General features: G+C 33.3%; 1 long non-coding RNA gene across 2 annotated transcripts in view; it reads right to left on the bottom strand.

The window, feature by feature from the left end:
- Window positions 1-18,204, bottom strand: part of LOC103882690 — a 90,628-nt gene that overhangs the window by 42,171 nt on the left and 30,253 nt on the right. For both annotated transcript variants that reach the window (XR_002520863.2, XR_002520862.2), the window contains exon 3: window positions 8,154-8,216. This is a non-coding gene — a long non-coding RNA (uncharacterized LOC103882690). The remainder of the gene's footprint in view (window positions 1-8,153; window positions 8,217-18,204) is intronic.

Here is an 18,204-nt window from a genome sequence, read left to right as displayed (position 1 = left end):
AATTGGCTAAATCTTATCACTCAGAAATCTCTCTCTCCATGTTTGAGTTATTCAGCAATTGAGAATGTTTGCTTATTAATTTATTATTTAAGCATTAGCTGAGAATAATATTCTTGGTTCATGCTCTTTTTTTTTCTCCTGAGAATTTTGTAAACATTTTTCTGTTGTCTTGGTACTTTGAAAGCTCCTATGAAGAAAACTGAAGCCATGCTTATTTCTGCCTTTACCAACCACCAAAACACATGAACTCTTCTTTTCTTTACTTACTTATTAAAGACTTCTTGAATTCTACAGAACTCGTATTGTTGAAAGTTCTATGTCAACTTTTGTTTTATTTATTTATTTATTTATACAAATGTTGGATGTTATTTGGAGCTTCACCTAAAGTCCCTGTCATTCCTAAAGCTTTCATGCATTGACACCTTAGGAAATTTTCTATTTCAGTTTTTCTTCAAATTTACTGTAATTATTTTTCTATTAACCCTGTCATATATGTAAGAGTTCCAGCTTTTTCCTCATTTATTTGATTTCCTGTAATGATACTGTTTTGTCTCTCAATTTATTTTTGTAAACTCACCAATGTCTCTTTTATCTCAATCTTTTTTTTTATTTACTAGTTAACTCTTATTTAATTAAATCTTTGTTGAATTTAAAGTGTTTCCAGTTTTAAAGCATTAGCAAGGAATTTGTTTTTTCACTTTTAAGTTGAGGAGTACATGGGCAGGGTTGTTATATAGGTAAATTGCATGTCACAAGGGTTTGCTGTGTAAATTATTTCATCACCCTGGTGAATAGCATAATACCTAACAGGTAGGTTTTCCATCCTGACCCTCCTCCCACACTCCACCCTCAAGTAAGCCTTGGTGTCTGCTGTTCCCTTCTTTGTATCCATGTGTACCCAATGTTTAGCTCCCACTTAAAAGTGAGAACATGTGGTATGTGGTTTTCTGTTCCTGAATTAGTTCACTTAGAATAATGGCCTCCAGCTCCATCTATGTTACTGCAAAGGAGATTATTTCATTCTGATTTATGGCTGTATAGAACTCCATGGTGAATATGGACTATATTTTCTTTATCCAGTCCACCATTGATGAGCATTTAGGATGATTCCATGTCTTTGCTATTGTCAATAGTGCTGTGATGAACATACATGAACATGTGTCTTTTTGTAGAATTATAATTACTATGTTCTAATAACCTCATTGTTAGAACAATACCCAATAATGGAAGTGCAAGGCTGAATGGTAGCTCTGTTTTAAGTTCTCTGAGAAATTGCCAGTGTTCACAATGGCTGAATGAACTTACATTCCAACCAGCAGTGTAAAAGCATTCCTTCTTCTCTGCAACTTCACAAGCATATGCTATTTTTGATTGTTTTAATAATAGCCATTCTGACTGGTGTGAAAAGGTATCACATTGTAGTTTTGATGTGCATTTCTCTAATGATTAGTGATGTCCAGCATTTTTCCACATACTTGTTGGGCATATGTATGTCTTATTTTGAAAAGTGTCTGTTCATGTCTTTGTCCACTTTTTAACGGAGTTGTTTCATTTTTGCTTGTTATTTTGTTTAAGTACCTTATAGATTCTGGATATTAGACTTTTGTCAGATGCATAGTTTGCAAATAATTTTCTCCATTTCTGTAGGTTATCTCTTTGAGGTTTGTTGTTGTTTTGCTGTGCAGAAGCTCTTTAGTTTAATTAGGTCATATTTGTCAATTACTGCTTTTGTTGCAATTGCTTTTGATATCTTTGTCATAAAATGTTTGTGATGGCCTGTAGGACCAGAATGATATTTCCTGTTATTTTTCAGGGTTATTATTGTTTTAGGTTTTATATTTAAGTCTTTAATACATCTTGAGTTGATTTTTGTATGTGCTTTAAGGTAGGTGCCCAGTTTCAATTTTCTGCATATGAATAGCCAGTTATCCAGCATCATTTATTGAATGTGGAGTCCTTTCCTCATTGTTGTTTTTTTTTTTTTTTCCTCTCTTGAAGATGAAATAGTTGTATTTGTTGTACTTGTGCGGCATTATTTCTGGGCTCTCTATTATGTTCCTTTGGTCTATGTGTCTGTGTTTGTACCAGTACCATGCTGTTTTGGTTACCCTAGTCCTGTAATATAGTTTGAATTCAGGTAACATAATGCCTTCAGCTTTGTGTTTTTTGCTTACTATTGCTGTGGCTATTCAGGCTCTTTTGTGGTTCCATATGAATTTTAAAATAGATTTTTCTAATTCTGGTAGGAATGGCATTGGTAGCTTGACAGTAATAGCATTGAATCTGTAAATTGCTTTGGAAAATATGGCATTTTAACAATCTCAGTACTTTCTATTAATGAACATGGAATGTTTTTCCACTTGTTTGTTATCAATAATTTCTTTCAGCAGTGTTTTGTAATTCTCATTGTAGAGATCTTTCACCTCCCTAGTTAGCTGTATTCCCAGATATTTTATTCTCTTTGTGGTTAATGTAAATGGGATTGCATTCTTGATTTGTCTTTCAGGCCAGACATTGTTGGCGTATAGAAATGCACCAATGTTGATGTATAGAAATGTTGGTGTATAGAAATTTTATACATTGATTTTGTATACTGAAATTTTTCTGAAGTTTATGAGATCTAGAAACTTTTGGGCAGAGACTATGGGTTTTTCTAAGTATAGAATCATATCATCTGCAAACAGGGATCGTTTGACTTCCTCTCTTCCTATTTGGATGCCTTTTATTTCTTTCCCTTGCCTGACTGCTCTGGCTAGGACTTCCAGCATTTTCTTGTATAGGAGAGGTGAGAGTGGGCTTCCTTGTCTTGTTCTGGTCCTTAAGAGAGCTGCTTCCAGCTTTTGCCCATTCAGTATGCTGTTGGCTGTGAGTTTGTCATAGATGGCTCTTATTATTTTCAGGTGTGTTCCTTCAGTGCCAGTTTGTTATGGGTTTTTAACACAAAAGGATGTTGAATTTTTTCAAAAGCATTTTCTGCATCTATTGAGATGATCATGTGGGTTTTGTTTTAGTTGTTTTTATGCAATGGATAACATTTATTGATTTGTACGTGTTGAACCACACCTGCATCCGAGGGATAAAGCCTACTTGATCATGGTGGATTGGCTTTTTGGTGTGTTCCTGGATTTGGTTTGCTAGTGTTTTGTTGAGGATTTTTGAATCTATGTTTATCAAGGATATTTGCCTAAAGTTTTATTTTTTTGTTGTTGTGCCTCTGCCAGGTTTTGGTATCAGAATGATGCTGGCCTCATAGAATGCGTTAGGGAGGAGTCCTTCATCCTCAAGTTTTTGGAATACTTTCTGTAGGAATGGCACCTGCTCTTCTTTTAAATCTGGTGAAATTCAGTTGTGAATCTGTGTGGTCCTGGGCCTTTTCTGGTTAGTGTGCTTTTTGCTACTGGATCAGTTTTATAGCTCATTCAATCCCTTTTCAGGGATTCAGTGTCTCCTTGTTTCAGTCTTAGGAGGTTGTATATTTCCAGGAACTTATGCATTTCTTCTAGGTTTTCTAGATTATATGCATAGAGGTGTTCATAGTAGTCTTTGAGGTGTTTTGTATTTCTATGAAGTCATCTTTGACATTTCTGATTTTGTTTAGTTGGATCTTCTCTCTTTTCTTTATTATTCTAGTGGTCTATCAATCTTATTTATACTTTTAAAAAACTGCCTGGATTTTTTTTACTTTTGGTTGTTTTTTAGATCTCAGTTTCATTCAGTTGAGCCCCGATGCTTTGTTATTCCTTGTCTTCTCAAAGCTTTGGGGTGGGTTTGCTTTTGTTTCTCTAGTTCTACTAGGTGTCATGTTAGGCTGTTAATTTGATATGTTTCTAACTTTTTGATGTGAGCTTTTAGTGCTAAAAACTTTTCTCTTAACACTGCTTTAGCTGTATCCTGGTAAGTTGTACTTTTGTTCTCATTAGTTTCAAAGAATTTCTTGTTTTCTATCTTAATTTCATTGTTTACCCCAAAGTCATTAAGGAGCAGGTTGTTTAGTTTCACGTAATTGTATGGTTTTGATGTTCTTAGTATTACTTCTATTTTTATTTTGCTGTGATCTGAGTAGGTGGTTGGTATGATTTTTTTTTTTTTTTTTTTTTAATTTGCTGAGAATTGTTTCATGGCCAATTGTGTGGTCAATTTCAGAGTATGTACTATGTGAACATGAGAAGAATATATATTCTGTTGTTTTTAGGTGGAGAGTTCTATATATGTATGTTAAGTACATTTGGTCAAGTGCTGAGTTCAGCTTCCAAATATCTTTGATAGTTTTCTGCCTCAGTGATCTAACACTGTAACTGCAATGTTGAAGAGCATGATTGTCTTCTTTTGTTCCTTCTTGGATGGATTCTTTGCATTTCTTCTATGTGCTAGATAATTTTAAATTTTCACATTTATAATATATTTAAAGAATTTGCATTATGCTTAACATAATCCACTTTCAACAAATAATCTATTATTGAATTAATTTTCTTTTACTACCATTGCATTATATTTAATGGAGTTTGATTCCCTCTAGTTACAGGTTGACAGTTTTATTTACTTTTCTGTAGCCTGAATGTTGTGAGTAACTCAACTATATTTGTGTCAATACTTCTTGCAATATTTTGCTACTGTTCCTCATCTGTTAATTTGTTACATTTCCGTCACAAAGCGTCTTTTTTTATCCAGATAGTAGAGAAATATTTGTATGCCTTTTTTCTTCAGATTTTTTCTCTGTTTACATGAAATCCTGGTGTGTTTTTCTTGCTCTGTCTCTATTCTTTCAGTTTCAGCAGTAAATCATTCCACCCAATTATCAGAAGAGGAAAAAGACACCCCCTGACAAAAAAACAAAACAAACAAATAAAAAGTTCCCTGAGGTTAGCAACAGATTTGACGATAGTAGTGAATCCTTGAAATCTGTTGAACTCATCAGTGGATTCCATTTTAATGTCATGTGTCAGGAGTCTTTTGTAATAGTCATTCTGGATTTCGTCTTCCCCCTCTTTTGTCCGATTTATCACTGCTTTTTATTTTATTCACATTAAAGTTGGTTTTCTGCTGATCATTAAAAAATTGCTTACCTGCATTCATGTAACTTTACTTGGGTATCCATGTATCACTTTTGAGATTAAGAAAATAATAAAATTAACACACAAGTAACCATGTCTATGATAAGTACTAGATAGATGTTAACTGCCTTATTTTTAGTGGAAATGCATAAAAGCAAAAATTACACTTCTTACAATTTTGATTATCTATTTATCCTAAGGATAAAGTTTTCATAAAAAACTAAAAATAAATGTATTATTTTTATACTATTGAGCATTCCATATGATAAACTTTATATTTAAATGTCAATGCAAATTCATGCAAAGTTTAGAATTTAGAATTCACATACAAAAATCAAAAATTTTCAATTTATACCATTGTTAAAGGATGCATACACAATACATATATAAATCATTAATTTGACATTAAAAACTGTCATTCCAGAACAAAACTGTGCAATTTCTTCTATTAAAGCTTAGTTATTCATTATGATAACTAAATGTGTGTTCCAAAAACACCTACTTAAACTAATTATAGAAAAAAAATAAAATCTTAAATCAGGATTAACTTGAAATAAAATTGAAATAAAACTCACTTTTTTAATTCAAATGTTATAATTGGCTGAGTTTTCCTTGGCAACATGAAGTCTTTTCCCATTAATCAGAAAAGCTCAACTATCCAGTAGAAAGAGCCAATGAAACTTTAAACTGTTAATGATATTGAATTATTCAAATAACAACTTGCAAGAGGCATTTCTAGGTCACAATATATTCACCAATGTTTCATTACTCATTTTCATTGCAAAATGAAAGACAGAAATTTATAATCACAACCCAGTATCTTCTGAATATTCACTGATATATGAAAAAAATATATTTATTTATAAATTCTTATTTGCTTTGCAATTATTTAAAATTAGAGGTATGTGTGCTACAGATACTGTCTCTATTAGAATATTTAATTATTACAATATACACTTAGTCAAATATTGTAGAGGAACTGAACTAAGAACATGAGAAATTTGAGCACCATAACCTATTGACTTTATTCCTGTAGTAATAAGCTGAATTTCTGACAAATATAGTAGATGTTTAATTAACGTTGCTCAAGGCTGGGCATGGTGGCTCATCCCTGTAATCCCAGCACTTTGGGAAGCCAAGGTGGGTGGATCAACTGAGGTCAGGAGTTCAACATGATGAAACCCCGTCTCCACTAAAATACAGAAATTAGCCGAGTGTGGTGGTGAGTGCCTGTAGTCCCAGCTCCTCGGGTGGCTGAGGCAAGAGAATTGCTTGAAACCGGGAGGTAGAGGTTGCAGTGAGCGATCGCGCCATTGCACTCCAGACTGGGCAACAAGAGCGAGACTCCATTTCAATAAATAAATAAATACATAAATAAATAAATGTCGCTCAATAGATGCTAGTTAATGACACCTTCAACTAACAAAGACTTAAAAGTAATAAACTTAGTAATAACTGTAGCAACTATGTATTAAATTCATATGATACTCTAAATTCTAGCTAAGGGTTATAAATACGAACTATGTTTTTATCTACCATCTATTACCTATGATATATGCTCTGCTAACAATCTTGAGAGAATGTTATAATCCATATTTTTAAATGAAAAAAATGAGGTTCAAGGAGGTTAAGTTAATGCTACATGACCCCACATTTTTAGTATTAGAATCAGATATCTAATTCAGATCTATTTGATCACAATGTGTATATTCTTCCTGTGCGCTATCTTATATTTATTTCTAATTGCTCTTATGTTTCCTGGTAATCTTAGTAGAGAGTTTATTTATTATTAATGCTATCGTTTGTTAGTAAATGCTGTAGTTGTTTTTACTTATTAAGATGCATACTCTCTAAAAATTATGAAAAATACGAAATCCAGTTTCTGATGGGTTAAAATATAAACACATGCACACACTCATGCATACATTTACTTGTATATATACATTATACTGGTTGACCTTGAGTAACTCTTGTCTTTAATTCTAGATGCTGGGCTATGTAATTATCACTCTAGTTAGACTGTGATTTGAATATGAAGTGGACACTGGGTTATGTAATTATCACTCTAGTTAGATTGTGATTTGAATATGAAGTGAAATTCAACTCTGTAATCCTAATCTTAAATGCATTATATTGCCACAGCATGCTATGTTGAAAGCGCTGCTGTATTGAAATTTTAGGCACTTCATCTTTCTAGTTTTCAAAGTGAACTTTCCTGTTGTCAAACAAATGTTTGGCTAAAAGAAGAAAAAAAAGTTTCACATCAAAAAAAATCTTCATGCTAACCTTCAAACACAAATTCATGATTAGGTTTTAGAATATTTTAGCAGAAAAAAGTTAAACATGTCAAGATAGATGATATTTATGAATTACATATAAATGTATATACACATATGCACATGCATATTTGGGTTTTTAAAAAGCATTCAGAATAGTTATAAAAATAATAATCAGTGAGATACAATGACATTCCATCTCAAATTACAGTTTCAATAAAGCAGAGAAATAAGTAATGCTAATTTTTCTTTTGAGCAAGCATGGATGAAAACAAATTAAACCCAAAGATAGTAGGCTTGTATCATTCAGAGAAGTATACTGCTATGATTCATGGTATGAAGTATACATTTAATTCCCAAATATTAATTTTAAACATTAATAAGCTATAGTCATGCACTACATAAGGATGCTTTGGTCAACAATAGACCACATATATGACAGTGATCCCACAAGATTATAGCATTGTATTTTTACTGTACCTTTTCTATGTTCAGATACGTTTAGATGCAAAAATACTTACCAGTGTGCTACAATTGCTTGAGAATTTAGTACAATAACAAGCCGTCAAGGTCTCTAACCTAGGAGCAGTAAGTTATACCATACAGCCTAAGTGTGTCGTAGGCTGTATTATCTTGTTTTGTGTAAGCACACTCTGTGATGTTCACACAATGATGAAATCCTCTACTGACACATTTCTTTGAACGTATCTCCATTTTTAAACAATGCATGGCTGCATATCTAAAACAAATGTATATATATGTGACCTTGGCAACAACAAAATTACTTTCATATCTCTTATCAAAGATATATGAAGAAAATACCTACTTCATCTGGTTCCCCAGATCTAGCTTGATCATTCAGCCTGCTGCCATACACAATGTTTTCATCCTTAAAGGAACAAAGAAGATTAATAATGGGGTAACTTTGGGAAAAGCTAGTAGGCCACACCCCCTCTCTCCTTCTGGTAGTTTTGGAGTCTTGTTCACACTGAGTGATAATAATCACATATACATCACCCTGTGAAGAACTGCCTGAAATAGTTCTTCATTGTTTATCATCAAGGATTTTCATGATCATGGTCTCTTCCCTCTGGTTTGCTATTCATCTCTAAATACATTCAAATTAGTGCAGTGTTCTTTTCTTTTTATTAACTTACAAACTGTCACACTGCCTCATATCTATAGTGATTGCTACAACATTCATAAAATTTGGAAATAATAAAACAAAATTTTAGAAAAATTTTCTAAGAATGAGTGCTTGTTTCTTTTAGTATTATAAGTACTTCTGGAATAGTAGAGGGAATAACGGGAGATCTAATCCATAGCTTTTCATCAGTCTGGTTTCTTTGGTAGAGAATGGTTTCAGTATTATATTATACATTTTAAGGCACCTAGAATCAAACGTCACATATCAGTAAAACAACACCTTTAAAATACAGATCACTGGATAATGTAGAATTTCCAGTTCTTCATATTTTAAACGATAAAGCAATAATCAATAAAACGTTGAAGTTTTGAATCAAATGTGAATTTCATTTCAGCGACTGAATTATTTTCTTTTCTTAATGTGACTTGTATAGCTACAGGCCTACTGACAGTGACTAATTTTTTAAAAGTTCACATATATTTGTTCTAGATAATGCTTCTTGCACTTTTTCTGCAGCCTGTGTTTTGCTAAGATGTTACCGTCATGTTTTAGCCAAAATTAGGTTGTAATTTTTTAGCACATATCATATATGATATAGGTTAAAATATGGAAACTAATCTATTTCTTGCAGTGAGAGCAGTGATCAACTTGAATAACACCTTTAGATTATTATTATTATTATTATTTATTTATCTATTTATTTATTTATTTTTGAGACCGTCTCTCTGTCACCCAGGTTGGAGAGTAGTGGTGCAACCTCAACTCACTGCAACCTCCACCTTTGGGTTCAAGCAGTTCTCCAGCTTCAGCTTCCTGAGTAGCTGGGACTACAGGCATCTGCTACCATGCCCGGATAATTTTTGTATTTTTCGTACAGCCAGGGTCTCGCCATATTGGCCAGGCTGGTCTCCAACTCTGGACCTTGTGATCCACTTGCCTTGGCCTCCCAAAGTTTTGGGATTGCAGGTGTGAGCCACCACGCCTGGCCCACCTTAGATTATTGTATCCAACTTATTAATTAAAATATTTGATGACAACCTTTGCAGTACAAGAAAAGTGAATACATTTAAACGAGTTTCTTGGTAACATTTTGCATAATAAGCACTTTTCTTTTACAGAAGGATTTGCTAGAAGTTTTTGAATAAAATGTCAAGCATTTAGCAACCTCATACTTTTTAGTTCTTCATTTTAATTTTCATCTAAGGAAATGACTAACATTAATAAAATTCAAGTATCCTAAAACCAATTCTATATTTATATATCACCATAAATCTAAAAAAATACTACAACATAATTACACATTTTTTAGAAAAATATATTTTGAACAAAACGAGTAATATTTACCCAAATATTTTATTTGTGTCTTGCAGGTGAAGTGAAACAACGAAAGAAAATGATATCTTTTTTTCCCCATTTCCTACAACTTTCTTTACAAACTTTCAGAATAACTAAATGCAATTGCTTGGACACTATGCACAGGACTAGGAGGTAGGACTAAGTCTCACAGGAAATAAATGAGAGAAAAGCGTAAAGAAGGCAATTCAGTGGACAGGATACAATAGTGTGCATAGCATTCTGAAGCAGTTTTTTACTCTCTGAAAAACTGGAAGGAAATAAATCTTACCAGAAAAGAACTAAAATGCTTTCTCCCTATATTCTACTTTATATCAAACCCTGATTTGATTCATCATTCTCTTTGTCCACTGTTCTTCAGCCAACTGTCGCTTTCACTCAGAAGCAGAATTCTAGGTCTGTAACTTTCAGATATCCAGCCAGCTTTATAATGTAATATTTCCAGCATCACATGGATGTCAGCTCTTCACTGTGTTTGTTCTTTCCCCTTTTATCACTAGAACAGCTCAGATGCTGACTTTACCAGCAGAAATGCAATGCATACACCATGTGTTCAGTCCTGATAATGACTATCAATGTTTAATTATATTTTAAATTCATAATGGAAAGAAATTATTAATGAATTGTGATCAACATGCTATGTAAAATCTGTAACAACTTGGTGCTGACAAGTTTGTTGAATTTTATGACAAAGTTACCAGATTGAAAATCAGTCATGCATGCCCAGAAAATTTACACAGTTCTTTGCTCAACATAAAAGAGGTTAGTCATTTTTTCACATTTGCATATGATTCCTTGCTCTGCCCTAGATTAGCTTCCTGACCTTGTTCAAGTCATTTATCTTCTCTAGAACCTCAGTTTTCTGTGTTTTAAAATTAATATAAGATTAGATTGTATGATTTCTAAAGTGTCTTTGAAGTGTATTATCATGTGTTTCTATGACTGAATAAAGATACATCCTTCAGAAGGGTGTGATGAAACAGACATAAAATAGACACGCTATACACATGTCAATATTTGACATAAATGTCTTTGTTTTACTACTGATCTTAAGTGTTTATAGGCCAAATTTGTATAAGGGATCACTGTGAGGATTACAAATAACAATAAATGGGAGATTTGTGCAAGGCACAATGTGTCATAAAATATTCCTTTTATTATTGACAGGCATATTTTCAATAAAGAACAGTGAGAAAATTTGCCCTGTGTTTGCTATTTCTTCAAATCTTCATTTTAATTGAAAAAAATTGACTTCCAAAACTCTTATCGCCACTAATTAAATTTAAAATCTGATTTATCTCTGATATCAAAAAGTGGAAAATGTAATACTGAATAGAAACCGTAATTTAATTTTTCATGATTATAATGCAATTAATAATTGCATACTCTATGGTAATTTCTGTTTTTAACAGTTGCATTTAGAAAGTTTATTTGTGTTTTTCTGATACTTTATGCATTTGTTCAAAATAAACTGAGTATGTAAACTAATATGTTCTTAAAATAGCAATATCACAATGATTTAAATGATGGTTGGCCCTAATGGAATTATGTATTCTAAATTTCAAGATAAACACTGATAAAATACATTTATTCAATCAACAAATGCTTAGTTAGCACATCTAAGACCTCTTACTAAGAAAAATAATTACATTACTGTCATTACTGTCTTGTTTAGCAAAATAATTCAAAGCAATATGTAATTATTTTATATTCAAAGTCCTGGGACAAAACAAAGAAGCATGACCTTATTATGACATTTTTGGTTTAAAATGAAACATTAATGAATTGGTAATTCGTAGTATGCATATCCAATTTTATTGTTTCCCTGTGATTTTTTTTTTTTTTTTTTTTTTTTTTTGCGACAGGTTCTTACTCTGTCACCAAGGCTAGAATACAGAGGAGTGAACACAGCTCACTGCAGCCTCCACATCCTGGCTCAAAGGATCCTCCTGCCACAGCCTTACGAGTAAATGGGACCACAAGGATGTGCCACCATGCTTGGCTAGTTTTTAAATTTTTTGTAGAGATGGACGGTCATCATACTCCCCAGGCTACCCTCAAATTCCTGGACGGAAGCAATCCTTCTGTCTCAGCCTTACAATGTGTTGGAATTACAGGCATGAGCCACTGTACTGGCTGTACACTTGACCATCTATTTTCTCTAATACTAGTATAGTCACAGCAGGATTCTTACCTATAGTTTTTGCATTTTTTTTTTTTTGTATTATTTTCAATTTGTGTCCTTAGGTATCAAAAATACTGGCTGGATTTTTTAAAACTATGCCTCTATATGAGACTTTGGATCAATCTAACCATATTCTTTCCTTTAACAGGAAAGCAAGGCTATTTCCTCTTGCCAAAAATGTATAGGACTCAGCCCCCATTGTTCAAAACCATCAAAATCAATGTTTGCTAATGTATTAATATACATTTACTGTAACTCTTCTAAATATTTTCTAAATATCCTAAATCTGTTCATATATACTTATATCAGTGCACTTTATATCATATTTTAATGACAGCAAATTTTTCAATACAGTTCCCTATGATATCATTAATTTATTTTTATTCTTTCAACATACTTGAAAGATATATATTCATGAGGAAAATATTTGAAATTCTCATGACCTCTAGATTTTCATTTTTCTCTATTTCTCTGGTATTATTCTTCTATACTTCCTAACTTTCTTTCCAATTCAGAAGGATGTGCATTCTTCTTTTGTTTGGTGTAGTGTTTTATATATATTCATTAAGTCAAGTTGGTTAATAGTGTTTTTTCAAATTTTCCACATCCTTGCCCACTTTGTGTCTACTTTTACAATTCATTGCAGAGAGAGAGGATTAAAGTTTGTCAATTTAGCTTCATATACTTGAGAGCTTTGTTACTGAACGCACACACATACAGTATTTATATTCTCTTGATCAACTGATCTTTTATGTCATGAAATTTACTTTTAAAATCTCTAGTAATTTTCTGGTCCTGACCATCCATTTTCTCTAATACTAGTATAGTCACAGCAGGATTCTGACCTACAGTTTTTGCATGGGTTTTTTTTTTTTTTTTGGTATTATTTTCAATTTGTTTGTGTCCTTAGGTATCAATTGTGAGTTTTGAGGGGAGAGCGAAGAATAACGTATAAGGTCTTATGTTTTTACCAGTTCCTACAATATCTGCCTTTTAGTTAGGTTTGTAGACTATTTACATTCAAGTAGTTATTGATATATTTTGATGTAAGTTCACTTTTTGATATTTAATTTCTATATTTCCCATTTGCTCTGTTTTATTATTTATTTGCTGACTTTTGAAATTTGAATAAAATATTGTCCTTTGTTCTATTTTACCTCCTCTGATAAGATTTTAGCTGAGTCTATTTGTGTTATTTTATGATGAGTCCTTTAGAGATTTCAGTATCTGTAATTCATTTGGTTTATATTACAAGAATCACATTACTTTATCATTTTTAATAATTTTATAACAATTTATCACTACTGCATTTCAAACTGTTGTATATTTATTTTTATATTTCTATTTTTGCAAATTTTATAAAATGCACATTTTTTGACTTTAACGGCTAATAATCTTTAAGGAGACATACACTGAGAGAGACTAGAGTTTCTCAGCCTAGACATTTCTCAATGTCTCACTAGTGACATTTTGTACTGGATGCTTCTTTCTTGTTGGGAAGAAGTATCCTGTACATTGTAGTGTGTTCAACCCCATTCCTGGTCTCTTCCCATTAGATATAAGTAGCCAATCCCATCCTCACTCCAGCCATAACAATAAAAATAATGTTTCCAAACACTGTCATATGCTCTCTGTGAAGAGGGGGACAAAACTGCCCTCATCTGTGGTTGAAAGCCACTGATCTTGAACACAGGTCGTTTATATTTACTAACATATTTAGACTTCCTGGTCTTCTTTCTTCCTGGGTTTCTATGTGACATCATTCACTTAAGCCGATAGAGCTTCTGTAAAATAGTTATTTTTTCATTTTGCTAAAGATGATAGTTTTGCCCCTCTGAATGGCTTTAGTTATAGATTGACAGTAGTTTTTTGCGACTAACAACAGTGACAAGCTGTCATAAAAATATCAGGAAAAAATATACATAAGGACATATCACATTCAACATATCAACAATGTAGCAGTGGTCTTTTAAAAATTGGAATGTGCAAATAAAGATATTATGTAAAATAGAAGAAGAAAGGAGCTGAAAAGAATGCCCAAGAAAATCAATATGTCTTAGGTTGATATGAGAGGTGCTCTCGGGGCTACTCCACAAGAGAGAAAAATGATGGGGTGGGAGATGACAAAACTACTCATATCTATATCTTCTTTATCACACATTTGTTTCTTTCATTTTCTTCTATCTAGTTTATTGCAGGGCAAGAGATTTGCTTTCTTGTACAAGTATCAGGAGGCATCACGGTATATGTCATGACCACTGCAACACTGTATTGGACTCCATATGGTACAAATGGAACCTTGGAGGTAGATTGAACCTCATTCTTTATTGCTAAATTGAGGCTAATTGTGAATGTGATCCCCTTGCCAAGTTTCAGGGACATTCTTATAATTTTTACCTCTCAAGTCACACTGGAAATTGGGTGAAGGAAGAAGTCCTGCTATAACAATGTTATTGCCAGCTCAATGGTAGCCAGTATTTCTGAACCAGAATATTCTACTGGAGGAAGAAGGATATGGATAAAAATTATTAGAATATGAAAGAGGGGGACTAGGATAGACAAGGGAACAGAATTCAAAAACAGATCGTGATGTCAGGAAAAACATAGTTGCTCTTTACCTGAAAGAATATTTACAAAAAATAACAACACGCTTAGGTACTTTTGTCTCACATACAGCAACAACACACAGCTCATTCTGGGAGAGACCACATGACCTATTTTGTCTGGAGAAGATAAATTAGATGCTTATTGATTTCAGGCCCTGCCTAAAGACTACATTGGATAGTCCAGAGAATAGCTGTGACTTAGCACCCATTTATCTCTGAAATGATTGGCAGCAAATTGGAGCTATTGTTTGGTTCCTGATTGACAATCTTTACTTATTACTGTTTGTAATATTATGATTTACTTAAAAACACGAATATGTGATCTTTCTCACCACTGCCTGGGAAACAGCTCCTAAATTCCTTGGAGTTTCCTGGAGATGATAGAAACATCTTTTGCTCTAATGAAGCTACTCTTTAAGGATTATTGGATAGCCTCAGGTGGGGTTTGTTTTCTAGGGGAACTAACCGTGTGATTAGAGGGTTGGAAATTTCACTGCCACTTCTGAACTTCAGGGAGAGAAGGGGGCCCGTGATTTAATCAATCACGCCTATGAAATAAGCCCTCCATATAAACTCAAAAAGATTGGGTTTGGGAAGAGCGTCTGAACTGCTGAATGAACAAGGGTGCCTGGAGGGGGTGCACCTGGGGAGAGAATGGAAATTTCATGCCTTATCTCTTAGGCCTTACGCTATGCTTCTTTTTCATCTAGATGTTCATCTGTATACTTTGTATTAATAATATCCTTTATAATAAATAGATAAATAGAAGTAATGTGATTCACTGAGTTCTGAGAGATGCTCTAGTAAATTAATCAAATCTTAGGAAGGGGTTATGGAAACCCCTGATTTATAGCCAGAAAGTGTTCGGAAGTACAAGTCACAACCTGGGACTTACAACTGGCAGCTCAAGCAGGGCCCGTCTTTGCAGACGAAGACTGAACCCATAACTTGTCAGATTTGACTCTAACTCCACGCAGACTGTGACAGATAATGTCAGAATAGAATTAAGTTATAAAACACCCAGTTGGTCTTTGCGGGAAAATTGATTGATATGTAGAAAGAGCAAAAACAAAAGTCACTCATCTACTGTTGGAGGAGAAGTACTGTGTTGAGTGCGGAGTGTGGGAGAGTAGAGAAAACACTTTGGTTTTTCCTATGTCTCAAATACCTTTGAACCTCTCAGAACAGATACTGCTGAACAGACTGAAGTGTAGGTAGTGGTTACGGTGTTCTGATGTTAATACAGTTACCTAGGTGTAATGAGAAGCAGATTGCTTTCACTTGCAAACTACAATAGAGATTTCTTTGCTCTTCTGACAATGGCAAATGTGAATGTGGGTGCAATCACTTTAAGAAAGTCTCAAGGGAACCTAAGAAGGCTCAAGGGGATTGGGCTGGGTTGTGCTGAGTGGTTGCATATTTTTTAAGGTTGAGAAGGGTCTACTTTTTTGAAGCGCTGTGACATTCTGCAACTGAGCTATATATTGGGATAGGATATATTAATTGATACTTTCTTGGATCAAGCAATACTTTATGAAGCAAACAATGCAGCCAAATTGTACTCAAGTTATAAGTGATGTCTCAACTTATGGCAGCAATATTTGTGTTGGCTTATTCAGCAGGCAGTGACCCAACCAGTCTATGCATAACTTGAGTAAATTGTTGAATTTATCAAATCAAACATTTAATTACACATTTTGTTATCCAAGTCACTTTGAATGTTCTTGTTCATGCAAATGGGAACACTGATAGATGAATTTTGTTGATGGATATAGTCCCCTCCTTTATGAGAACAATTTTGGCATCAATTTCCCTACTAGTTTCAGTGTGGACAGATATTTTATTAATATTGTTTTATTTTAGAAAGTCAATTTTTTTTTCCTAAAGCAAACCAATAAACCACAACAAGAAGGCTTTAAGTCCTTCAGGAAATACATTAGGTTCACACTTAAGAACACTCAATTTTTAGGAAATTATCCATAAGAAACAACCTATATCTTTATTGCTGTCCTCAAATACTAGATTAGAATGCAAAGGGATGGCAGTTAGGTCATGGAGCTCAACTTTAACTAGAAAAATAACTAGAAAGGGCAAAAGATGGCTTTTATGAGCTGTCAGCTTTATTCTGTTGGTGGAATGGGAAAGTACTTTGGTATTTCAGAACACTGAAGTTAAATCACTGGGTATTTCTAGGCACTGAGTTGGAGGAAACTGCCTTGGGCAAACTGCCATGTGTTGTGTTAAAGCTAATAGAGTTTTACACTAAGAGCCTGATGAAGCTTGTTAAAGTAATGGATTTTCCTTTAGGCCATTAGAAATCCTGAGATACTTTTACCTAAATAAGGAAAAGGATGAGGAAAGGATGGGGAAAGAGAGGGAAAAGGAATGTAAAATTCATGAGCAAGAAAAGAAGTAAAAACTTGAATAAATAAAATCAGATGCAAAATGTTATTTTGGCTCTCCTAACAGTAACCTGGAGGGGATTAACCTATGTTGTAAAGTACCCATTGCATAGGTGTTTTGTTATTTTAATACCATGTGACACTATTTATTTTATAATTATGTTCTTCTCACGTTAGTTTTCATTTTATGAAGTTAATAGTTTTCAACAAAAACATTTTTAGTTTTTGAAAAAAGACTTAAGGCTCCCCTTTTGCTCTGCATATTATGGTAACCATTTAATAATCATATTAAACACATTTTAAAATAAATATTCTAAAGGATTACTTACAAAATATATAATTATGCAAGCTATAATAATTTCTTATCCATGTAATTTTAAGTGTGTCTATACAGATTAAAAATATTTTCTTTAATATATCGGAGTCACCATTTTGAACTATTTTCCAATTAAGTGTTTGGTTTAAGTGTTTGGTTTCATATTACACCTAGAGCTCCTTGTTATATAAGTCAAAAAGTCATGCACATTTATTAAGAGAACAAATAGGCAACACAGAGAATACTAAAAGATATGTGAGAGAGATAGATATATATTTATGTTTTTTTCAACAAATGACTCGTATCTCAAATAAATGTGAAGAAATACTACAAATCCGTAAAAGAGTGATAGACCAAGACACACCCTCTCCCTCACAAAAGCAAAATACTTGAATAGGCACTTCAGAAAATAGAATGTCAGAATGGCCAATGACATATGAAAGTGTATCCTATTTAAATGTTATGGAAATATAATTGAAGACTGTACTGATATACTACCATTACACATTCAAGAACATTCTCTAAGTGGCCTTGCACCAACCCAGTTATCTCCCTTTTCCACATGTGGTTCTCAAGGATAACAAAGTTACTGGTTCTCATGGCTTTGTAAAATGTCACTTGAGCTGTAATTAACTGCGTTTCTCAGAATTCCTTTCTCTCTGTGTTTTTGGATAGGGTGAACCACAAGACATATTTTCACATAATATTTGACGTCAGAAGAGGAGCTGCATCATTTTGGTTTCTGCTTTCAGAAGTAAAGGCAGGCATTGTAGTACTTCACACATGTTACTACTTTATCTGCAGGTTTATCTACTTGCTGTGGGGGAGCAGAAGGGATTGCACATGCAACCACTCTGTATTCCTCTTC

This window comes from Papio anubis, chromosome 4 (assembly GCF_008728515.1).
Source record: "Papio anubis isolate 15944 chromosome 4, Panubis1.0, whole genome shotgun sequence".
Taxonomy (NCBI): Eukaryota; Metazoa; Chordata; class Mammalia; order Primates; family Cercopithecidae; genus Papio; species Papio anubis.
This window is presented reverse-complemented; position numbering and strand designations above follow the sequence as displayed.